Source organism: Trachypithecus francoisi, unplaced genomic scaffold (assembly GCF_009764315.1).
Source record: "Trachypithecus francoisi isolate TF-2019V2 unplaced genomic scaffold, Tfra_2.0 Lachesis_group20, whole genome shotgun sequence".
NCBI lineage: Eukaryota > Metazoa > Chordata > Mammalia > Primates > Cercopithecidae > Trachypithecus > Trachypithecus francoisi.
The window spans coordinates 1,329,236-1,353,621 of NW_022681466.1; the positions used below are offsets into that span (position 1 = coordinate 1,329,236).

General features: G+C 37.6%; 1 long non-coding RNA gene across 2 annotated transcripts; it reads left to right on the plus strand.

The window, feature by feature from the left end:
• Window positions 1-5,119: 5,119 nt before the first annotated feature.
• On the plus strand, window positions 5,120-22,713 carry LOC117066462. 2 transcript variants are annotated; one of them, XR_004430346.1, is made up of 3 exons: window positions 5,120-5,259; window positions 16,511-16,633; window positions 21,244-22,713. It is a non-coding gene; the product is annotated as an uncharacterized LOC117066462 (long non-coding RNA). The 2 variants fall into 2 exon arrangements; XR_004430345.1 differs by lacking the exon at window positions 16,511-16,633 and having other exon boundaries at window positions 21,244-22,157.
• The last annotated feature ends 1,673 nt before the right edge of the window (window positions 22,714-24,386 follow it).

Genomic DNA, 24,386 nt, shown 5'->3' on the forward strand with positions numbered 1-24,386 from the left:
CTATTAGGTTAAATAGAATGCATTATTAAAATTAATTGCATACACTTGGTTTTACTTTCTCAATGTGGTTAATAGCAAATTAAAACTTACATATGTGGCTTTCGTTAGAATTCTATTGGCCACTGCTATTCTAAATATTTCATATAATTGCTCTTCTGCTCATCACATTAATAAGCTTTATCATCTCTCTTCTCTGTTATTGCCATGACATCCTACCAGCCTCTGCCACCGATTCTCCTCCGAACTTTTAATCCATCCACTCCAGTGTTGCCTGATTGATACTTCTAAAATGTTAGAAAAAAACATAATCGGCTTTCCACTGCCTGGAGGATAAATCCAGTCTCCTTATCTCAGCACATAGAGCTCTTTGCAATCCTACATTTCATATACCTCCAGGCTTTCTTTGAAGTCTCTCACAGTTCCCACGGAATCTGGCTACTCGGAGCCATTTCCTGCTTTTTGCTTTTTCACATGGTTTCTTTCTACCTGAAAGGACCTCTCTTACCCTGACTACCCAAAGAATTCTTCTTTTGTCCTGAAGAACCACCTTAAGTTACCTGTGAACTTTTCCCCACCTCTCCTCTTAGCTTTTGGTTATACAGCCAAGTTTTCACTTATTGTCCTCCTTTTCCTGTTGTTACTTGTTACCTCTCTCTGGACTTTGAATTTCCTAACAAATAAGGTTGTAATTTCTTACTTTCTGGATTCACCATACATATTACGAATACAGAGTGTTTACAATTTGTAAATTACAGAGTATTACAAATACTCTGTATTTGTAACACATTAAGTACACAAAAAACATTTAAAGGAAGAATAGACCATAGGTTTATTTAAAAAAAATAAATAAACAAGTAAACAAACCAGAAGTTAAACATTCAGTATTGTTCATATCCAATCCCCTAAACAAATAAAATGTAATATCTATTCCCAAATATGATGGCTGTATTTCGTACTATTACAGAAATAGTTGAATTCAGAGCCAATTTTGATTTCCCGTTTCCTAGTTCAGTTATTAGGAAGCAATTGTGAATAATATAGGCACCTCCTGAAAGAGGCAATTCTTTAATAGAAATTCTAGTTTGTCTTCTTTACTCTTTGGTACAATACTATTTTCTCCAATTTTTAAAAAGTAATTAGTAATTAATTATTGTTCTTGAAGGTTTTGCTGTTGTTTCTACTATGGAACTACTATGACAACTACATTAGCAATTCTGTTAAGGCTCTGGTGCATAGTATTTGAACGTTTGCAAGCCACAGAGCCGGGCATGGTGGCAAGTGCCTGTAATCGCAGCTAATTGAGAGGTTAAGGAGTTGGGAGGATTGCATGAGCCCAAGAATTCAAGACCAGCCTGGGCAACATAGCAAGATCCTGTCTCATATTTAAAAATTAAAAAAAAAGGAAGTTTGCAAGTCTTTTTATCTTCAAAGTATTGTCTGCATAGAATTGTCTCCTATCTGACAGAAAGCTGGCCTGGGAATTACCCCTTCCCTTCCCACTGGGTGAACGTTGAAACTACTATCAGGTGCTAATGATTTCTGAACCAGACAAAAACAACTTAGAGAAGTGAACACAGATCTCTGTCCTGTCAGCTCCTTCCTGCTGATTTATGAGCTGGAAGGCATTGTTTGTTTTAAAAGGTGGAGCAACTAGGGACGGTCTACCGTCATCTTTGTAATTTCTCAAGATCCCAAAAACAAGCATAGTGGTACAGGGACCTAATTTTCCAGGCAATGGTTACCCAATAGGTCAGTCAGCTAATTTCAGAATTTGATGCACCACGAAAAAGGATGGTCATTGGATCAGGAAGTCAGCTGGGCAAAAAAGTTGTCCTTAATAAAATAAATGACATCATATTGGCAGTAGCTTTGCTGGCCTTTGGATATTTAAATTTCATAAGTTATCACAGATGAATGTTTGTGCAGTACTGGTTGTGTAGAGGCGAAAAGATATGATACACATTGTCAGAATTATTAGTACTTAGAAAAAAATTACCAGAAAAGATATTTGAGCTTAAGTAAGTTTATAATCATAATATAAACCCACTACCTTGTAACATTGGCTATTGTGAAATACCAATGTTTTTGTACCACACCTTTATTATTATTGGCATCATTATCACAAAGTAATCATTGTGTTAATAGATCAGAATAAATAGGTTTCTATTTAATTTAAGGTTACAGGTTTCACATTTAATCCTCGCCATTAAACTTTTTCTAAAAAATAGAAACAATATAACTGGCTGGCGACAACAGAGATCAGCAACATTTTACTGTAGAAGTCCAGATAATAAATAACTTAGTCTTTGCAAGCTATACAATCTCTGCAGCAACTAGTCAACTCTCACCTTGAATCACGAAAGCAACCATAGACCATATATAAATGAAAGAACAGGGCTGTGTTTGCATAAAACTTTATTCACAAAAGCAGGGAAAAATAGATAAATATTCAGTGGTCTGGACTTTGGCCCACAGACCATAGTTTGCCAACCTCTTGGCTATAGTATAAGTGTAATGTACTCAGCCATTTTCTTATTGCTGGGGATTTAGATGATTCCTCACATTTCTCTATTCTAATAAAAATTTTCAACAAACATCTGTATGGTTAAAACTTTGTCTGCATTTCCAAAATTATCCTTAGAATAGTTTCCTAGAAGTGGAATTTCTAGGTCGAAAGCTATAAATATTTTTAAGCCTTTTTCTTCTTTTGCCACTTGGGCATGTAAATTGGTGTGTCATTTCTGGAACGCAGTTTGGCAATGCCTAAGTAATCCCTCCCTAAGATCTTCCTAGTTCTAAGTACAATCATTTGTAAAGGAAAACAAACAAACAAAAAGACGGCATGAATTTTATGTTTCTTTTAAAAAGATATCTGAATGTATTAGGTTTGTGTGCACATGGCAGGTTACAAAAGTTCAACATTTTTACATTTATTTTCCTTTCATAGTTCTATTTTAATATTTTCATTTCTATCTTGGCCCATTTGTCTGTTTTTCTCTTATCATTTTGTCTTTTCCTCTCCAATTTTATTTCCACTGTACATATTTTAGATGGTAAAAATTTAAAAGCGTAACTTCTAGAATCAGACGGTCCAGGTTCATACCGTAATCCTTGCACTTCCTGGCCATGTAACCTTTCGCAAGTCTAAAACTCCCTGTGCCTCAACTTCCACATCGCTAAAATGGAGTCACTAAGAATATCGACATCACGTTCTTGCTTTGAGAACAGCATGTAAAGAAATCACTGTACACATTACCCAGCACACAGAAAATGTTCAATAAATACTATGTATGATAATGATAGTGAAGGCACATTTCCATCCTCATTTAAATGGTCATTACCTATCTGGTTATCAAATACACTTTTATCTCTATTTTATTTGAACTTTATTATGGTTTAATTTGAAAAATTTCTTTGGATGTTATTTTGATGTATAGTACAGAGACAGTGTCTAAACTGATAGGCAATTACTGGATGGACATGGTAGCTCATGCCTATAATCCAGTTTGGGAGGCCAAGGCAGGTGGATTACCTGAGCTCAAGTGTTCAAGACCAGTTTGGGCAACATGGCGAAACCCTGTCCCTACTAAAAATACAAAAAATTAGCTGGGCATGGTCGCATGTGCTTGTAATCCCAGCTACTCCAGAGGCTGAGGCTCTAGAACCGCTTGAACAATCTGGGAGGTAGAGGTTGCAGTGAGTCAAGATCACACCGCTACACTCTAGTCTGGGCAACAAAGGGAGACTCTTGTCTTTAAAAAAAAAAAAAAAAAAAAAAAAACCAATAATAATAATTAATAGCTAGGCAACTACTGCAGTAATTGTTATTGAATATACATTCGTTTCTCAGTGTGTGGTGTGCTCTTTATTAAGTATTTTGCTATTCCACTTTTTAGAATTTGCTTCAGGGAAACCTAGTGTCTTAGAGGTATCTGCTGGTATAATCTGGCTTCTTCATCATTGACTTAATTGTTACGAGTTTATAATATTTTAGCACCCAATAATTCAACTCACTTGCATGAATCTAATTCCTCATTTTTTTCTTAGACATCCTAATAGATCTATTCTCTTATTTCAATTTTACAGTCATGTTGTCACTTTCTCATACTTAAATTTGGTTACTTAATTTTGGATTACTGTTACTTAAACTTGGATCAGAAGTGAATGACACTTATGGAATAACCTGAGAGTTGACATGTGTTATAATGAGCATTCTTCACATCCTGGGAAATAATGTGTATCTGCATTTTTCTGACTCAGTTTTCCATTTTTCAATAAATTTTTGTGGTTTTCTACATCACTAAAAGAACTAGTAACACATAGAGGTGCTCAATGTTAATGCTAGATGGATAACACAACATTGCTGGAGGGATTAAAGGCAAATTACCTCTTAGCCTTTGAAGGTTCTTCTAAGTAGAGGGATCTGTTGCTTAATTCACATTTTAATGCATTTAATAGCTCTAAAAATATTTTATCTGGACCTCCTATTTGCCAGACACTCTAATAGGTTCTATGAAGGATTTAGACAGAGACTCAGCCATAGGTCTTATCATCGGGGTTCTTCCAGTCTGTGAGGAGACACAAACATGTATAAATGTAATTATATTACAATATTGCAGGTGTAAAATAAAAGTATGATAAGAGCAAAGAGTTGGCATATGATTAATAATTATGATCTCTGGCCAAGACTTCAAGATGAGTTGCTGATGAAACCTGTGTGAGGCACAAAAAGATGGATAAGAGTTTTATAGGATTGTAAAATAGCAATGTGCGTTATGTGTTTGAACGTTAAGGGGTATCGAGATGTGAAGGACATCGTCTGTGATTATTTCTGAATCTTGGACTCCGTAAAATCCACATTGTCAACTTGTAAGTCAACTTGAAGCTCAGAGGCTGCCTGTGTTGGCAAACAGGGTGTGAATCTCCAGGGCAAGACAAAGATTAAGTAATGGATGCTTTGGTATTGTTTCCTTGAATGCATCTATCTCACGTGTGTTTCTCCCCAAATATTTGGTGATCATGTGGTCTGGCTGAAGCAGAGAACATTTGTTGAACATTGTGTCAGCATAATATCAGCTTTAGAATTTCACAGATATCTAGGTGTCCTAAGAGACCAACTGGATTGGACATCAGACCAAGATTCTGATAAAAGGGGATAAGAGAGATTAACCAGAGTAGGGAAAGTGCTTTTCTGAGCCAGAGATAACAAGAGAAACTTAAAGAAAGGGCTGAAGCAAGAAAGTTTAAGACTGTGAGTAGGTAAGTAAAAAACTTAAAGTTTTTGGTATAATACCAAACAAGATTTCCTTTTCTATCTATTGTATTAAATTAATGCTATCAGCTTTGGTCTAGATGCTTCTGTCTGAAGTTTAGTGCCTGTATTATTGTATTTGGAATAAATATTAACACAGTTTGTTTCTGAGTATTCATTTTTGTAATTAATTGCTTCAGGTTGAGCTATATCACAATTAAAGATCATTTTGAACCAAGTTCTACATTTAAAACATGAGGAAACTGAGGCTCATAGAGAAGAAATGACACTTGAAAGTCTCTCTGACAACCTATGCATTTAACATTCATATGTAACACTAACATTTTACATTTTTGCTGTTGTCCTTTGAGTGAAGAAGCCATCATGAATGATTGGTTTTTGTTTTTGTTTTTTGTTTTTTTGAATAGTCTTTAGTTTTTAGAACCATTTTAGGTTTGTAGCAAAATTAAGTGGGAGGTACATAGATTTCCTGCATATCTCCTGCCCTCAAACATTCATAGCATCTCGTGTTATCAAACATCCCCACCAAAGGGGTACCTTTGCTGTAACTGATGAACCTAGACTGACATATCACTATCAAAGTCCATAGTTTTACATTAGCATTCACACTTAGTGTTATACATTGTATGGGTTTGGACAAATTTATAATGGCATCTATCCATCATAATAGTATCATCCAGAGTTGTTTCACTGCCTTAAAAATACCCTGTGCTTTGCCTGTTCATACTTCCCTTCCCCTAACTCCTGGAAAACACTGATCTTTTTTCTGATTTCCAAAATCTCATATAGTTGGAGTCATGCAGTACATAGAATTTTCAGATGGGTTTCTTTTACTTAGTAATATGCATTTAAGTTTCCTCTACCTCTTAGTATGATTTGAAAGCCCATTTGTTTCTGGTGCTTAATAATATTTTATTGTCTACATATACCATTCTTTATCCATTCACCTACTGAAGGACATCTTGGTTGCTTTGAATTTTTAGAAATTATCAATAAAGCTACTATAAACATTTGAGTACAGATTTTTTTTTTTTTTTTTTTTTTTTTTGAGACGGAGTCTCGCTCTGTCGCCCAGGCTGGAGTGCAGTGGCCGGATCTCAGCTCACTGCAAGCTCCGCCTCCCGGATTCACGCCATTCTCCTGCCTCAGCCTCTGGAGTAGCTGGGACTACAGGCGCCCGCCACCTCGCCCGGCTAGTTTTTTGTATTTTTTAGTAGAGATGGGGTTTCACCGTGTTAGCCAGGATGGTCTCGATCTCCTGACCTCGTGATCCGCCCGTCTCAGCCTCCCAAAGTGCTGAGATTACAGGCTTGAGCCACCGCACCCGGCCTGAGTACAGATTTTTATGTGACATAAGTTTTCATCCCCTTTGGGTAAATACCGAGGGGCTCAATTGCAGGATTATTGGTAAGAGTATGTTTAGTTTTATAAGAAACCACCGATCTGTCTTCCAAAATGGCTGTACCATTTTGTGTTGGCACCAGCAATAAATCAGAGTTCCTGTTGCTCCACATTTTCCCCAGCATTTAATGTCAGTATTCTGGAGTTTGATCATTCTAATAAGTATAGAGTGGCATCAAATTTTTTAAATTTGCATTTCTCTGATGACATACGATATGGAGTGTTTTTTCATATGCTTATTTGCCATCTGTATATCTTCTTTGATAAGGTGGCTGTTAAGTCTTTGGCTTATTTTTTCCATCAGATTGTTTGTTTTCTGATTGTTGAGATTTAAGAGTTCTTTGTGTATATTGAATAATAGTCCTTTATCAGATATGTCTTTGGCAAAAATTTTCTCCCAGTATAGGAGTTAACTAGTTAACTAGTTTCTCCTGATGAGAGATCTTATTAAGAAGACAAGAATGCTCTCCAGTGATGTCAAAATGCCTCCTTTCCCCTTCCCATGCCAGAAGCATGAGGGGATTTTTAATTTTTAAAATTTTTTTGCCAATATTTACCATGAGAACTTGGTGTAACTCCCGGAGGCAAAAGTCAAAAGTGTGTCTCTCCTCCCCTCAACCACCCACTCCGGGACTGGATCTCCCTGGAGTTTTATCTTTTGGACTTGTTTACACTGACCTCCAGAAATGCATCAATTGCAGTTCAGGTTTTCCTACTCAAAACTGATTCCCTTGGAGGTTTCTGTTCTACTAAGCTGTGATTTTTTTTTTTTTTAAATTCACCCCTTGACTTATCCAATTTTGAAGGCAGTGGTTTGCCCTGTGCCCTCGCTTCTCTGATCGATCTAAGAGTTGTTGATTCTTCAGTTTCTTCATCCTTCTGTAATCAAGGGTTCACTTTGCCTACTGCCTGGACAGGGCCGGCTTATCAGGACAGTGGAACTGCAATGGAGGAAGAGTAATTCAAGCAGAGTCAGCTACGCAGGAGATCGGAGTTTTATTATTACTCAAATCAGTCTCCCCGATCAGAGTTTTTAAGGATAGTTTGTTGGGAGTACTGGTTGGTTGCGTTGAAGGTAAACTCATAGAAGGTCGAAGTGAATTCTTCTTGCTGGCTTACATTCCTGGGTGGGATTGCAGAACTGGTTGGGCTGTATTATGAGTCCGGGTGGTGTCATCTGGGTGGTGTCATATGCTACATCAGAATGCAGGGTCTGTAAATAGCTCAAACACTGATCTTAGACTTTACTATAGTGACGTTATTCCCAGGAGCGATTTTGAGGAGGTTCAGATTCTTGCAGTCAGAGGCTGCATGGCCCCTAAACCATCATTTCTAATCTTGTAGCTAATTTGTTAGTCCTACAAAGACAGACTGGTCCTCAGGCAAGAAGGGGTTTTTCAGGAAAGGACTGTTATCCATTTTATTTCAGAGTTTAAACTACAAATTCCTTCCCAAGGCTAGTTCAGCCTACACCCCGGAATGAACAAAGACAGTTTCAAGGTTAGAAGGAAGATGGGGTCAGTTAGGTCTGATCTGTTTCACTGACATAATTTCCTCACTGATGATTTTTTGCAAAGGCAGTTTCACTTTGACTTGTGGCAGCAACTTCCAAGCTTCTAACATGTTTCATAGGGCTGATTTTAGGTTTTTAAACTACAAGTTTTATTATGTTTTAAAATGAGAGGTACATCTAATGACAGGATTATTTTATATAGTATATATCTGATTATATCTTTAAATTATTAGACTTTGGAGTTTATTCCCTGAATCTAATATTTTTCATGTTATTATCTGATAGAGAAACTAATTAATCATATTATTAGAGCTAGGTCTCTGTCTGCAAGTAGGAAGATTAGATCATTTTAAACAGTTAATCCTCAAAGAGCTAGAGACCCAGGAGGGAAAATGTATTTGAAAAATAAGAGCTTCTATGTCATTTGTTAAATCAACAGAAACATGACCTTAAAGCAAGTCCCAATTATTCTTAATTTACAAGCTAAATTTAATTGAATTAAAAGCTCAAGTTTTATTTCATCAAGAGACTCTTCCCATAATTTTTGGTAAGTTTCTAATCAGTATCAACCCTTAGCGTTTACTATGAATGCTGAAGGCTCACCGTGTTACATTTATCTCTTCTATTACAGATGAACTTTACAGGAGAGATTTTAAAAAGATGAATGTATTAGCATTTAAGTAGTCAGAGAATAATACACCAACCCGAGTAAGAGAGGTCTGTGAAACTGTTTTGTTTGTTTCTGTTGGTGGTGGTGGTGGTAAATTTAACATTACTAGTCACCAATTGATGGAGTCTGTGATTCTTCCAGTGCCTCTCAGATAATAATATCTTTTGTCTTAATATATTTTCATCTTAATATCACAGAAGATCTGGTGACATTGTTGTGCTGGTAAAAAACAGCTCAGGTAGCCCACCTCTCTTAAACCTCTAAAAGTGTTTTTTACTTTTAAAAATATTTCTGGAGTTAAAAGTCCTGAGATGTATGCCTCTCTCTCAGTCTGAGAGACTCACTTACCTGAGCAAATACTTGAATTTTTTTCTTAAATGCAGAGCCTCAGTAGGAAGATAATGCATCAGTCAGGTGTTGCCTTTACTCTGACAGAGGCTTCAACTGTTAGGAAATTTACCATTCTAACTTCTCACTATTGGAATTGCTGGGTCATGCACAGAAGCAAAACCCTTTAGATTGCTTTCATACTCTGTTGGCAGTACTGTAGCCCTGACTTATGATTCAGCTGTTACATTTTCTTTTGCAACTGGAGAAAATTGAAAAATGCAACTTCATAGTATCCCTCCACTCAATGTTGTCAGTGACACTTACAAACTCTCAGTTACTACTTAAGACTTAAAGGTGCAAAGGCAATTTCATTTTGGGGCTTTGCTACTCTTTTTCAGCTGACTCTCTAAAAGCCTCTTTCTTTTCCAGATGCAGGTGTCTTGTTGCTGAATATCACATTTACAGTGGGGGTGGATCTTTGAAACTGGGTCCGTGGACTTTTCTCTCTTACCATGAGCCCTCTGACCTCTGCAGCATTTTTCCTTCCTTGGAATTCTTGCACAAACAGGAGTGATTGATTTCTGAAATTCAGACTATCTAGTTTGATCATTTTAATCCTACCACAAAATCATGGCTACAATAGGAAACTTTATTTAAGATATATCAGCCAGAATTCTAAAGAAAAGTTGGTCTTCATTTAATTCTTTTAAAAGTCTTGGAAGGTATCTAATGGCAACAACCAACCATTGCGATGTCATTTTATTTTTCTGAGTCCCGAGAGCAACACAGTAGGCCTTCAAAGCATATTAATCTTGAATAGAATCAATAAATAATAAATGTCATTTTTAATAGACTGGAAAAATGTGGATTCTCTTGCAGTGATGTAACCATACCGAAGTATGACGTTGTGTTTTTGTGTGATAAGAGTAATTGAAGAGCAGAGGGCAGGCTGCAAAATGCAGTCAAAAAGCAGGCTTGCCTTCAGCAAATGAGAAGCTTCTAGCTTTGCCTTCATGGCATAGTAAAAAGATTAGACAAAATCAGACTGAGGAAGAAATTTCTATCTCACAGTGCCTGCCCACTTTCTGAGAAAGGATATAGTCATCTCTTGGTATCTGTGGAAGATTGGTTCCAGGGCTCTTGGTGACTTTAAAATTTCAGGATCCAAGTCACTCATAAAATGGCACATTACTTATGTATAGCCTACACACATCCTCCCACGTTTTTTTTTTTTAATCATCTCTGGATTACTTACAATGGAAATGCTATATAAATAGATGTTATACTGTGTTGTTTTTTATTTGCATTATTTTGTTGTATTTTTGTTTTCATTTTATTTTGTTTTAATATTTTTGCTCTGAGGTTGGTTGAATCTGCATGCACAACCCATGGATACAGAGGGCCAGCTATAGTTGCGAAATAACATACGCCCAAGTTTGTCTTAAGAACAGGCATTAACTCACAGGAAGGGCAACCAAAGGTCCTTTCTTCGTTTGTTTTTGTATATATTTAAGAAATACATATTGAGCACCTGTTTCCTCTCAGTCACCATGAAGGCTTAGAGAGACAGGACGGTGGGTGGTAGATACCCAGATGATAAAGAGAGGACCTTGAGGAGTTCGTAGTATGATGGGGGACGAGAGATATGCAAAGAAATCATCAGAATTTGTACTTACAAATGTGATACTTGAGCCCGAACAATGTGCTCTGGAAGCACATTTTGCCTGGGAAGGAGCAGGAGTGAGTTTATGAAGGATGCATGGGTCTCTAGTAAGTGACTGGTTCAGTATATTTAATGATTCCAGGCTTTAGACTTTTTCAATTAGGCAAACAAACTAATCCATATGTAAGAGATACACAATACAAATTTTGCCCAAATATTTTCATACTACAGATGTGTTCTAGCCCTTATGACGAACCTTTCATTTTAACTGAGACTGGAGCAGGGTGGAGCAGCTGAGCCTTATAAATGTAAAACTGGGGAACAGTAGGTGGTATGAGACTATAGACTTCGAATCTTCATGAGTTCTGGTCTCAGGTAGATTAAATTAATTCAGTGATGTAGAAGTAAGAAGAAATAAAGTCTGACTTCTGGAAATGAGTCAACAGTTTAACAACAAACTTTCACTCAAATCTGTAAGTATCTATTCTTATTATAAATGATTCTTGTAAGGTTTAAGGTGTGGAGATTCCCACCTCACTGGCCGCCGTTGTGTGTATGTGTTTTGAAATTCTATCTAGACCTCAGCCAGACTTTTAGGAAATTTAGAAGTGATCACTGGGCCAGGAGAAGACAAAGACAAGAAAGAAAAAGAGAAAGAGGTCGTTTCTCTAGGATAGAGCAGATTTTGTTCTCTTGGTCCTCCAGGCTTTTTCTCCCTCCTGATGATTTGTAAAAAACCCACCTTCCTGAAATGCATGGACCAAAGTACTGCAAGAAAGTAGAGGACAAAACTGAAACGAATTTGGAGTGAAACTGGATTACACTGGATTATGCCTACTAGATGTGACAAAATTCTAACTCTAATTCTGAATTCTAGTTCTCTGGCTCTCTAACATTCCACACTGATGATCCTGAATAGTAGAAAATAGATTATCTAGACAGAATTTAAAAAAAAAAATATTGGAAGTGGACTTATGTGTGTTAATGGGTTAATACATGAGAATCCTTTGTGTTTTCAAAGCAAACTTGCATGAGTTTCAAAATATTGTAACTAGTAGATAATGTTAAAAATATTATCACATCTTTTAACTCAGTTACTTTCACTTGAAATGTAAATGTTAATGTATTTCTGACTTTCAAGGTGATAAGTAACTTTTTTCTTTCCTTCTTTCCCTTCTTTCCCTTTCCTTCCTTCCTTCCTTCCTTCCTTCCTTCCTTCCTTCCTTCCTTCCTTTCTTCCTTCCTTCTTTCATTCCTTCCTTCCTTCCTTCTCTCCTTCCTTCCTTCTTTCCTTCCTCCCTTGCTTCTTTTCTTCTTTTCTTTCTTCCTTTAAAAAATAGTAGGGTAATAGCTGGGCATGGTGGTTTATCCCTGTAATCCCAGCACTTTGGAAGGCTGAGACGGGTGGATCACCTGAGATCAAGAGTTCAAGACCAGCCCAACCAACATGGTGAAACTCCATCTTTACTAAAAAATACAAAATTAGCCAGACCTGGTGGCACATGCCTGTAATCCTAGCTATTCAGGAGGCTGAGGCAGGAGAATCGCTTGAACCCAGGTGGCGGAGGTTGCAGTGAGCTGAGATTGCGCCATTGCACCCCAGCCTGGGCAACAAGAGCAAAACTCTGTCTTGAAAAAAATAAATAAATAAACTAGAAATTTTAAAAATAAATAAAAATAGTAGAATATTGAGGTTACTAAGCCTTTAAGGTTTTTCAAAATGGTGACAGTTATTTTTGTTTCATGCTTCGGAAAGATGCCCCATTACCATGAAATCAGGTTTTCTATGGCAGCTTGCCTATATTCCCTCAGGTGTTTTTTTAATAAAAGCAATCCATCGAAGGGATAATTAAATGTGGTTTATTTGGAAAGGAGTTCATAAATCAGAAACATATTTGCCTGGACCATATATCCTGATCTATTTTTTCCTCATGAAATTTGGTCATTTTACCCATTAGTACAATGACACAGCCGGGTGCGGTGGCTCACGCCTGTAATCCCAGCACTTTGGAAGGCTGAGGCAGGCGGATCACGAGGTCAGGAGATTGAGACCATCCTGGCTAACAAGGTGAAACCCCGTCTCTACTGAAAATATGAAAAATTAGCCAGGCGTGGTGGTGGGCGCCTGTAGTCCCAGCTACTCGGGAGGCTGAGGCAGGAGAATGGCATGAACCCGGGAGGCGGAGCGTGCAGTGAGCTGAGATCTCGCCACTGCACTCCAGCCTGGGCAACAGAGCAAGACTCCGTCTCAATAAATAAATAAATAAATAAATAAATAAATAAATAAAATAACATTAAGTAACATAGCTTGGGTAATTGAATGCTAAAGTAAACAGTCTCGTGAGATTTAAAATTTATAATTGACATTGTTTGACTGGAAGTAACCCTCTGGGGAAGTCACCATACAGGATTGTTATCATTAAAATATAGTTAAGGAACAAACGAAGCTGGGCAACTTTTCCTGCAGATTTTGAAGTGAGAATGAACATCCCTTTTCAACCTCATAATTCTTTGTCTTTACTGAGATCTTCTCAAGTTCTTAAATTTCAACCTGTTCTTTATAGTGTCAAATGAAAGTGCCATTAGGGTAATCCCATAGAACCAGTTCTTGACTTTCCTTTTTTACAATGATACTGTGGTTTGGGTGTTCAGAACATCCAGGCACTTCCAAATCAGTATCAGTTTCAAGGGCTCAAGGTCGTTCCAGGAAATGAATCAAGTGCCCTGTGTGACCTCCAGTAAGCCTGCTTATTTCAAGAGAGATTGGTGTTTTCTTGCGACCAACGCTGCAGATTACTTCGGTGACAACGTAAGCCCTGTTCCAACACTCAGAGGAAAAGAAAGGTTTTTAAGAAATGGTGAGAGTTGAAGGAAGAAAAATGACTAACACAACGCGTTGGTCCACTCATGGTGAAGATGAGACTTAAAGGAAGTTTGGCTCCTGCTCCTTCCTACATCCTTTCAAAATAATTGCAACATCTAACATTCAGTCAATAGCTGGGCTCTGCCAATGTGCATTTTCCTCTTTACAGAACACCTAAAAAAATAATTTTGATTCCAGAGTACATGTCTTGCTTAGATTAAAGACACCGACCAGGTCATTTCTAGTCTGCCCCAGGTACCATATGCAAAAGGATGGGAGTGGGAGGGAGAAGGCTGATGAAGAGAACCTGGCACCCTTACAAGCTGTGTGCCTTTGAGGTTAACTTTTTCGGGCTAATATTTGTATTTGTAAAATGGGAGTGATGACTTTGTATTTACTTGCAAGGAGGGTTAGAAGGATTAAGCAAGATAACACACACAAGGCCCGTAGCAGACTGCCTGACACTTAGCAAATGCTACATAGGAGATAGCTGCTATTCATAGCTCGACATGATAGTTTCCTTGTGGAATTTTCTCCCACTGACTCTCTTTTAACTAAATGGCAGTACTGTTTTTGTATCTATTTTAGGAAAAAATAAAGACCTGCAGAACAAACCTAGTTTCTATTTCCTTGTCATGAAATAAGCTTTTCCTTAAGAAATACCCAGGACAAAGACAACCCAAAGATATTAGGAGAAGGTTCATTACTTCTGAATGGTCATTTAACTAAGGTGACAAAAGAACAAATGACAGGATTATTATTATTTTCCTTGTTTTATTAGGCTTGATGGTGAATTCATGTTACACTTAGCATTATTAGGAAGAATGAGTGTAATTGTTAGAATTATCAACTGGGGAAGAGTACTCTGCTTTCTAGAGAGTGAATACCCCGTCTTACCAATAAAGGCAATAAAGAAGATAAAGGTGGCACTTTTTAGCAATTCTGTGGTTTAGTGACTCTGTCCTATTCATCTTTGAGTCCCACTGAGACTGGCTTGAAGTACAGAGATACTAATACCTTGTACAGACAGAGCAAGTACTGCTTTTTGGAAGTTGGATGGAAGACTAATCCAACTATTTATGTATATATACATATACACACATAACCCCTGTCTAACACATAGATGTGGTTTGAGGAATTTCAGTCTGTTTTTGGCACCGCCTCTTTGGTGCATGTGGCACTCATTGAGATGACTCTCAGGTTTCACTGAGCTTATAATTTGCCATCTGGTTGTTTGAAACAACTTTTCTTTGTTCACTGATAAACCCAACAAAAGGATTATGAACAAAAATAAGCCAGGGAAGATGCATCTCTATGACAGTTTCCTCCTCTATTTTTTTTTTTTTTATAGCAACACTCATTTTCCATAGCTCTGAATACCACCATCATCATCCAATTTTACCCTGGGAGGAAATAAGGGGGCAGGCTCCATATATAGATTACATACTCTATGTAAAACTGCTTGTACTCAAACCCAAAACATTCTGAATTCACTTCATCACTATTTGTTGGAGAGAAAAATTCTGTGCCTGAAGGTGCAGATTTGTAGCTCCATCGTCAGAGGCAGGGCTGATTAGCATATCACAGACCAGCAATATTACTGAAATCAGAAGTAAAATTTATAGTCATGTTTAAGGTAAAATAACTTGCTTATTTCATTCAGATCCAAAAACTAGGAATTGTATGATAGATAATTGGGTTGCATGTTTAAAAAAAGACACAGGAAAGAGGGGAGTTATCTAAATTTCTAACTTAATCCTATAGACAAATTGCAAATAAATGATAGGAACAGAACAGAGACCTATCCAAAAATCATAGAATTTCTAGGCTGAAATGAATCTTAGGTTTGACTTAATCATCTTAAATTTACACATGAAAAATTGAGACTAAGGGAAGTTAAATGACATTTCAAGGTCACATTAGTAAGTGGCAAAGATAAGACCACAGGCTAGATCGCTCCATTTTTAAGTCAGGTGTTTTCAAAGTATGTAATCAATTTGTGGCATCTTGTCAATCTTATCCAGTTCAATTTATTTAATTTAAATAAGGACCTACTGCTTTCCCATGGCAACCATCTTATTTAGATACCCTCTAAAACGCAGAAGTGTCAGCTGATTGATGATATTTAATAACATTATCCAGATTACCTTTTATGTCATAAAAAATCCCCACAAGAGTTATATGTTTATATTTTACACAAAAAAAGTATACCATTATTTTCATATTTTAGTTTTGTCCTAGTTCAACTGACTGGATGATGGGAAAGTTCAGCCCATGTATCAGGTAGAATGAACCATCATCACACATAATTATGTGACCCCAGAGGTGAAATGCCTGGTTTCCTCTACACATTGTCTTCTCCACAGAGACAGGCAAGGAAAATGGATATTAGTGAAGCTGTTTTGTCAATTTCTGATTAATTTGTGGGAAATAGTAGCAGTTTGTTTCCTGTTACATCACAATGCACGGATTTGGGTGCTTTCATAAACACAAGCATGTTCAGATGATTCACCAGTTTGGTTTTGACAAATAAATTCATTAATACATTGGTTTTCATCTCAGTGAATATATTGATCTATTGAAAGGACTGGCTAGGTATTGGGCACTCAATCTGTGTTCCCCAACCACGCTGAAATTTTGTTTTCTCCCACCAGGTCCACATGAAAGTACAGAAAGTCAGTGATAGGCTGGCTAAGGGACCGACCTAATTGGAAGTGAGGCACTAGGCACTGACCCAAAATTTGGTGAAAAAAATAGACTGGAAATTTATTCCTTTCTTTTTTTTTTTTTTGCGAGAGAGGCTTGCTCTGTCACCCAGGTTGAAGTGCTGTGATGTGATCATAGCTCACTGTAGCCTCAATCTCCCAGGCTCAAGTGATCCTCCAGCATCAGCCTTTTGAGGAGCTGGGGCTACAGGTAATGTGCTACCATGCCCAGCTCATTTTGAAAATTTTTAGTAGATGGGAGGCTGAGCTGGGAGGATCACCTGAGCCTCGGAGGCTCAGGCTTCAGTGAGCTGTGAGCTATGATCGTGTCTCTGCAGTTTAGCCTGACCAACAGAGATCCTGTCTCAAAAAAAAAAAGAAAAAAGAAAAAAAAATTAGTAGAGATGAGGTCTTGCTGTGTTGCCTATGCTGGTCCTGAACTCCTGAGCTATGGCAATCCTCTCACGTTGGTCTCTCAAAGTGCCGGGATTACAGGTGTGAGCCACCGTGCCCAGCTGCAGGTGGAGCATCAGCAGATTTTAGGTAGTAGCAATAAGCAAATCATTTGAGGTCACGGTATCCAACCAAGAACTCAGTAGAGGCCGGGCGCGGTGGCTCAAGCCTGTAATCCCAGCACTTTGGGAGGCCGAAACGGGTGGATCACAAGGTCAGGAGATCGAGACCATCCTGGCTAACACGGTGAAACCCCGTCTCTACTAAAAAGTACAAAAAGCTAGCCGGGCGAGGTGGCGGGCGCCTGTAGTCCCAGCTACTCGGGAGGCTGAGGCAGGAGAATGGCGGGAACCCGGGAGGCGGAGCTTGCAGTGAGCTGAGATCAGGCCACTGCACTCCAGCTTGGGGGACAGAGCGAGACTCTGTCTCAAAAAAAAAAAAAAAAAAGAACTCAGTAGAGATAGAGCTTGTGGATTAGATGCATCACTACCTGAAGCTGAGCATGAGGAGTGGGAAAATTAGTGCTTAGCCACAACATGCATGTCTAATTAAACAAATAAAAAAGAAATTATCAAAGTAGAAATAAGCACTACTGAATATCAATACCGCCAACAGTTGTATGCTATTTCTTTTTCTCTCCCGTTTTTTTACTCAAACAACTTGCACTTATATTTAGGAGTTTCAGCTGGCTTTTCTCACCACGAGGCTCTTCTCATTTCTTACCCCTTCTGTCCCAAGGATCTATACACATGTCACCTGTCACAAGCTTAGAACTGAGGAGACATGACTACTTTGGGCTGATTACACTGTTTTTTGCTCTCCCTCAAATACTGATATCTGAGCTGGACCAAATCAGTGGGCTTCAGACCAGGCTACCAAATCGAATACACAGTACAATTCAAAGTTTCTGCCTCTGGAATCCCTATAGCTCATTTATCTGTAGCTTGCTTGCTTGCTTTCTTTCTTTCTTTCTTTTCTTTCTTTCTTTCTTGTTTTTTTTTTTTTTTTTTTTTTGATAAATCACTTTAGGCAGTATTATAGGCCGGCCATGATGCAGTACTCTAATAGCTTGGTTATGCTGGTAATTACAATCATATGAGACAAAGTCTCTCATGTAGCATATGACAACAGTAACCCAGTAAGGGCAGAGCATTGGTAATTTGAGTTCCCATTTTAAAAAGAATCTGATTTTAAAAAAAAATTCCCCTTGTCTGCCTAAAACTTCAGAAAGCTCATGAGCAATCTTGGGAGATTTGGGATAGTTACTCAACAATCAAACTTAATTTCTAGTATTCAAGAAAAAAAGAAAAGTGACTCTCTAGCCACCTATGGTTTATGAAACTGAATTATGTCATTCTGACAAAGCAAAATATATTGCTTTCATAAAGGGAATGGAAATATTTGTCTTCAAAGAATAGAGGTAAGACGTCAATGAAATCTTGTCTCCCTGTATGAAACATGTACCGATTTCCTTTCAATTCTAGAAAGCAAATATCGCGTTCACAGACTATACTCATTTGGCAGGACAAGCAAAGTTCCCCAGGAAGGACCAGGGGTGGTTGATAGATAGATATTTACTGATTTATACTTTTTAAAAAAAATTCCTAAATGTTGTGAAGTTTTAAAAGTTCTCTAAAGCTTTTTCTTTTTCTTTCTTTCTTTTTTTTTTTTTTTTTGAGAGATAGTGTCACTCTTTTTGCCCAGGCTGGAGTGCAATGGCGCGATCTCGGCTCACTGCATCCTCCTCCTCCTGGGTTCAAGCGATTCTCCTGCCTCAGCCTCCTGAGTAGCTGGGATTACAGGCATGCGCCACCATGCCTGGCTAATTTTGTATTTCTAATAGAGACAAGGTTTCTTCATGTTGGTCAGACTGATCTTGAACTCCCGACCTCAGGTGATCCACCAGTCTCAGCCTCCCAAAGTGCTGGGATTAGAGGCGTGAGCCACCGTCCCCAGCCTTATTTTCTTTTTTAAAAATGGCAAAGTTATCTTGTTTGGGAAGTTTATGAACATTGAGAATTTGTTTCCTCTGTTTTTGTGTGTGTCTGTGTGTGTGTGAGAGAGATCCTAGCCCTGACTTTCTCCCCTGTTCCTCATCTATCATCCTGTCCAGATCAATTCATGGGTTCTGTCCCTGAATGGGACAGCTTCCCGTTGCTTTCTGTCTGTAGGCCTTAAGATAAAATATCAAGAGACTGAATCTGTTAGTGGGTCTTTCAAAACTCTGCTTTTATTTTCAAAAGTCGATGTTCGTTTGATTCTATAGAGGTGTTGGGATTTTCTCCTTGTTTTCATCTTGGCTCTCTGTTTCTGCTTTGACATAAAAGAGATATTCTTAAGTGGCTATAAAACTAATGCATATTATTAACACAAAACATTTTCAGGGACACAGGAAGTTTTGAAAATGACCTTTGATACTGGTAATCTTAGCCAATTCCTCAGGAATCAATTTAATCATGGAAGGGATGTTTACAAGAAGATCTGCCTTGTACATACGTGTGTGCGTGTTATATAGGTTGTTTTCTTTGGTTAGCATTAAAAACATGATGGAAAAGAGGCCAAGCGTGGTGTGGGTGTTCCTGTTGTTTTATATATACATTGGATCCTTGTAAAATACTTTAGGAAAAGTGGGATTCCTAGACAGAGAAGATTGTAAATCTGCACATGGCTGAAAAACCAGATGAGATATATTGAAAAGCATTTTCTTTGGGTGTTTTATGTAAGTGAACTGGTGCCACAGAATTGAGGGAAAAAAAGCCCACAACACAAGAACCACCACCACCACAACAAAATCTAACTTTAGATGAACAAAAAGGAAAGAATGTTTCAAGGCTAAGATAAATTTCCTGGAGTGTAACACTGGTGAGCTGATATGCTCTAGAATGGTATAACTGAGATCTGAAACAAATAGCAGAATTAAAAATTGAAGTCTAGGATAAAAGATGGAAGATGAGTTGGAAGGATAACATAATCTAGTCAGTGAGGCACTCCATGTATAAGAATAAAAGAAACTCTTGAACAACTTCTTTGGCTACCATATATACAGTATTACTGTGGAAAGGTGAAAAATATAAAAGTAGAATTGTTTGTATGTCTGCAAAACACCAAACAGGTTTTTGACAATCTCCATGGAGTTAAAAAAAAAAAAAAAAAAGTTTCACTCTTCATTTGACTGTTTAGGCATTAAATAGTTATAATCCAAGAATAGAGTCAATTATACTATAAGACTTGTTTTTAAAATGCAAATTACTTCCAATACACTTGATATAGGAGGGAACAATTTGAACATGTGTCTGCTTGAGCATAGCATAAAATTTGAGCCAACTTTCTATTTGCCAATGTGAAATTTTGCCTCTGAGAGTAAATGCAATAAAATCTGCACCCAGCTCAATTGATCTATGTTGGAATATACGCAGAAAATCAATCATCTCCCAGTCACCTCAGTTCATAGTGCGGTATAAGCTCACCCATCCTGGTGTTACAAGTTTCCATCAGATTTCAGACAACTTCACGATAACTCAAAAACAGCAAGCGTTTCTTCCAGTGCCCACTTCCATGAGTAAACTTCAGTTTTTTCAAGGCAAAATGTCATATTTATTATAGTATCTATGCATTTCTTAACAATGACCATGTGCAAAACTATGCTACCCTTTTCATTAGGTTCTTGTTTTTTATTATTTATCTTTTTTTATTTTTAATTTTTTAAGAGGAAATTAAAAATCACTTGCACTCCAAGCTGGAGTGCAGTGATAAGATCTTAGCTCACTGTAGCCTCAAACTCCTGGGCTCAAGGGATCCTCCCGCCTCATCCTCTCGAGCAGCTGGGACCACAGGCACCATCATGCCCAGCTAAATTTTTTATGTTTTGTAGAGTCTCTCTATGTTGCCCAGGCTGGTCTCAAACTCCCGACCTCAAGTGATCCTCCCACCTCGGCCTCTCCAAGTGCTGGGATTACAGGGGTGAGCCACCATGCTTAGCCAAGGTTCTTATCTTTTTAAAAAATGTACTTCTGGTAACATGGTTGAGTGTTATGCTCCCAATTCTGTTTTGTTGAAAGTCCTGTGATTTTTACTGAAGATGATGCATAGTGTGGTCATTTTGAGGACCACTACGTCACGTTATAGTGGAACTAACAGCATAACTTACTGTGAGTAGTATGCTGTCACACATGGGTGACAAGCACACGAGACACCAAACACTTTAATGTGCCAGGACTCTGAGCCCTGCAAGTGCTATTTTCTATGAAATAGGATTTCTTCTCTACCCTCACTACAGTAGCAAGAAAATCTCAACATGCTGCTTTGTCTTTTTTTTTCAAATTTGTCCTCTGGTCATTGTATTCCTAATGCCCCCATGGTTTTTATTTACCTAGGATGAACCTAACCAGTTGGCAGTGTCTCATACTCTGTGATGGATTTTCCGAAGCCCAAATGTACCATTTTCTTGTCTTTTCAAAGAGAGCCACACAGGAAGGAAAACAAGAAATTCAACTTTTAAGCTGGGCTATTCATGGCCTTTGCTAAATCCTGGCAGAATTTCACAGTTTTTCATTACGATTCATCTCACTGATTTCCTAATGGAATGAACTGGCCTTTTCATTAAGGCCATAGGAAAGTGAAGCTGAGTTACCCAAGTCATTAAGTGTTGTTATCTGATGAGTGAAAAATGGATTACTTTTCAATGTGCATTTGGGGAGCCGTGTGTGTGTGTGTGTGTGTGTGTGTGTGTGTGTGTTTCCACTAGATTCCATTTTGAGAAAATTGGTTCAAGTGGAAGGAGAAGGTTAGCCTTACATGTTCTGTTCTGCTGGGATACTATATGGCTTTCGGCTCTGTGGGCAGGCAAAGAAAAATTGGTGGGCTCAGGAATCAGAAATGCAGGGCTAACGTCGTATTTCTCACTTTCAATAAAGCCTAACATTTTACTTGCTCGAGAACATTCTATTCATTTAAACAACTGGAGTGTTATTTCATTAGTTTCTTAGTTTTTCAGTAAAAGCAGACACATACACACATCACACACACATGCATACACTGTTGTGTGTTTTTTTCTATCACCCCTCCCTCCACAGAGATATCAATTTGCATAAGAGGAGAAAACAAATTCATCTAAACCCCATTCTAAATTCAGTATTAGAAATGTAATGACCTTTTTAAAATACTTTGTGGATAAACCATTGATTTTATTTGTTCTAAATTTACTTTAAAAGACCTCTTTTGTAAATCACTAAAACTCACGTATTTTATTTTCCTATTTGGGATAATATTAAACATAATCTTTGAGGGTGCTATTTTTGTCTATTATTGTTTTATTCTATAACATAGATTGAACTGTTTTCATATCCAATTCATTTTCATTAAATTTTTAAATGGTAGTGGTTTAGGCTTGGGATTAGATAATATATAGCCCATTTGATATAACATTAAAGCATCTTTATTAGAAGTAAATAATTTATCACCCAGGTGCTTAGTTTACGGAGTACTAAATATTTACATATTTGATAACATGTAAATCAAATGCTAAATAAAAATATTTTAATTTGCCATCTTGTTATTTTAGCATTATATACACACACTTGCAAAGATTTTAATGTTTTAATGTGAATTAAACATACCTGCACCTAACCTCTTATCTTTCTACCAATCCTTAATATGTATATATCTGAAATAGTAGTGTGTGGGGGGTGTGTGTGTATGTGTGTGTGCATGTGTGTGACAGAGAGTGTATTATGTTTTTTGAAATGCAGAGATTAGGATAAAGGACATCATAAATGCAAAATAAATTCTCTAGAATAATTGTATGCAGTCATTTGTCTATACAATTTTGTTAAATTTGGCTCATTCATTTTTTTTTTTGTCTCATGCACAAATCAAAGCAAATAGTTAAAACATGAAGTATGTTCTTTCCTAAGCTGGATTGTGGTTTACAAGCTATTGAAACAACTGAGCATTATAAATATAGCCAGTCAATTTGTCGGGGGCTAAAAAAAAAAAGAAGGAAAAAAAGAAAATTGAAGTTCTATTTTATCTCCATGCAGCACAATACAAATCCACAACCAAATTCAGGATTTCTGAGCTTGTAAAATATGAACAGTAACTCTTTTCATTCTAGCCTACCTAGATCTGTATTTTAATCAATGTAATATTAGCAACCTGTATAGATGACAGTGAGATGAAGATATGCAAAAATATACCCAACGGTTCCATTTTGAAGAGTAATAATTAATGAGAACACTTACATTTGGGCAATAGCATCTAAAATTATAAGACTGTATAAGTGTGACTTTTTTTTGTTGTCAAATAGACTATGTCTACATGAATCCAATTCAACCACCTATACTAAATATTCAAATGGCTACATTAATCTTTCTTAAAAAGAAACAATGTATCAGTCTTTTTGCCTTTGTATAAATACAGCATCTTACGTAGATTCATTCATTCCTTAGATATATACTTATTGATCACATGTTATGGGGCTGAGCCCTGTGCCAAACTTTGAGTATTCCATGTGGAAGAAAAATAAGACAAAATTTATGTCCTTATTTGTATAGTTTCATTTTATTGTAATATGCAGAAAAGAAAGAAAACAATTGTACATCTAGAAGAGATAATAGAGGGCATCCAACCGTTTTATGTTGCACACTAGAAAACTAAGATCCAAAGAAATAGTGTCTTGACAAGGGTCAAACATCTGGTTAGTTCTGTTCGCAGGAGAATTCCATTTTCTGATTTTTCTCTAGTGATGTTGCCCCTATGCTTGGCTGCTTCTACCTAATTGATGCCAATGAAGAATTTCCTTTTGAAGAAGTGAAAAATCTTCAGAATAAGTAGCCCCGCATACTCTGATAAAGAAAATTCAGAACTCTCTGTGACTCCCTGTTTCTCCTCTTTTTTTTTTTTTTTTTTTTTTTTTTTTGAGACGGAGTCTCGCTCTGCCGCCCGGGCTGGAGTGCAGTGGCCGGATCTCAGCTCACTGCAAGCTCCGCCTCCCGGGTTCCCGCCATTCTCCTGCCTCAGCCTCCCGAGTAGCTGGGACTACAGGTGCCCGCCATCTCGCCCAGCTAGTTTTTTGTATTTTTTAGTAGAGACGGGGTTTCACCGTGTTAGCCAGGATGGTCTTGATCTCCTGACCTCGTGATCCGCCCGTCTCGGCCTCCCAAAGTGCTGCGATTACAGGCTTTTGTCAGCTATTAAATAACATAAGGACATTTTATTCCGTTTCCTTCTGCTTAGCTCTCCCTCTACCAGCTACTTCCAGCACTCATTAACTTATTCCTTCTAACTTACTCCTCACTTTTCCACCCCTCCCCTCTCACCTACTGTCTTCCAGGCAAATTTATGCCATATATGGGTCAGATACACATTTCAGAAAAAGTCTGCTTCAGTTTTAGAGAGATGTTATTAGTATATGTAACTGAACATGTTACAGTAGACATCATCTTAGATACATTGTTTCATTGGAAATGACATCAAGTTACATAAATACCTTTCCGTCACATTTTGTGTAAGCCATTAG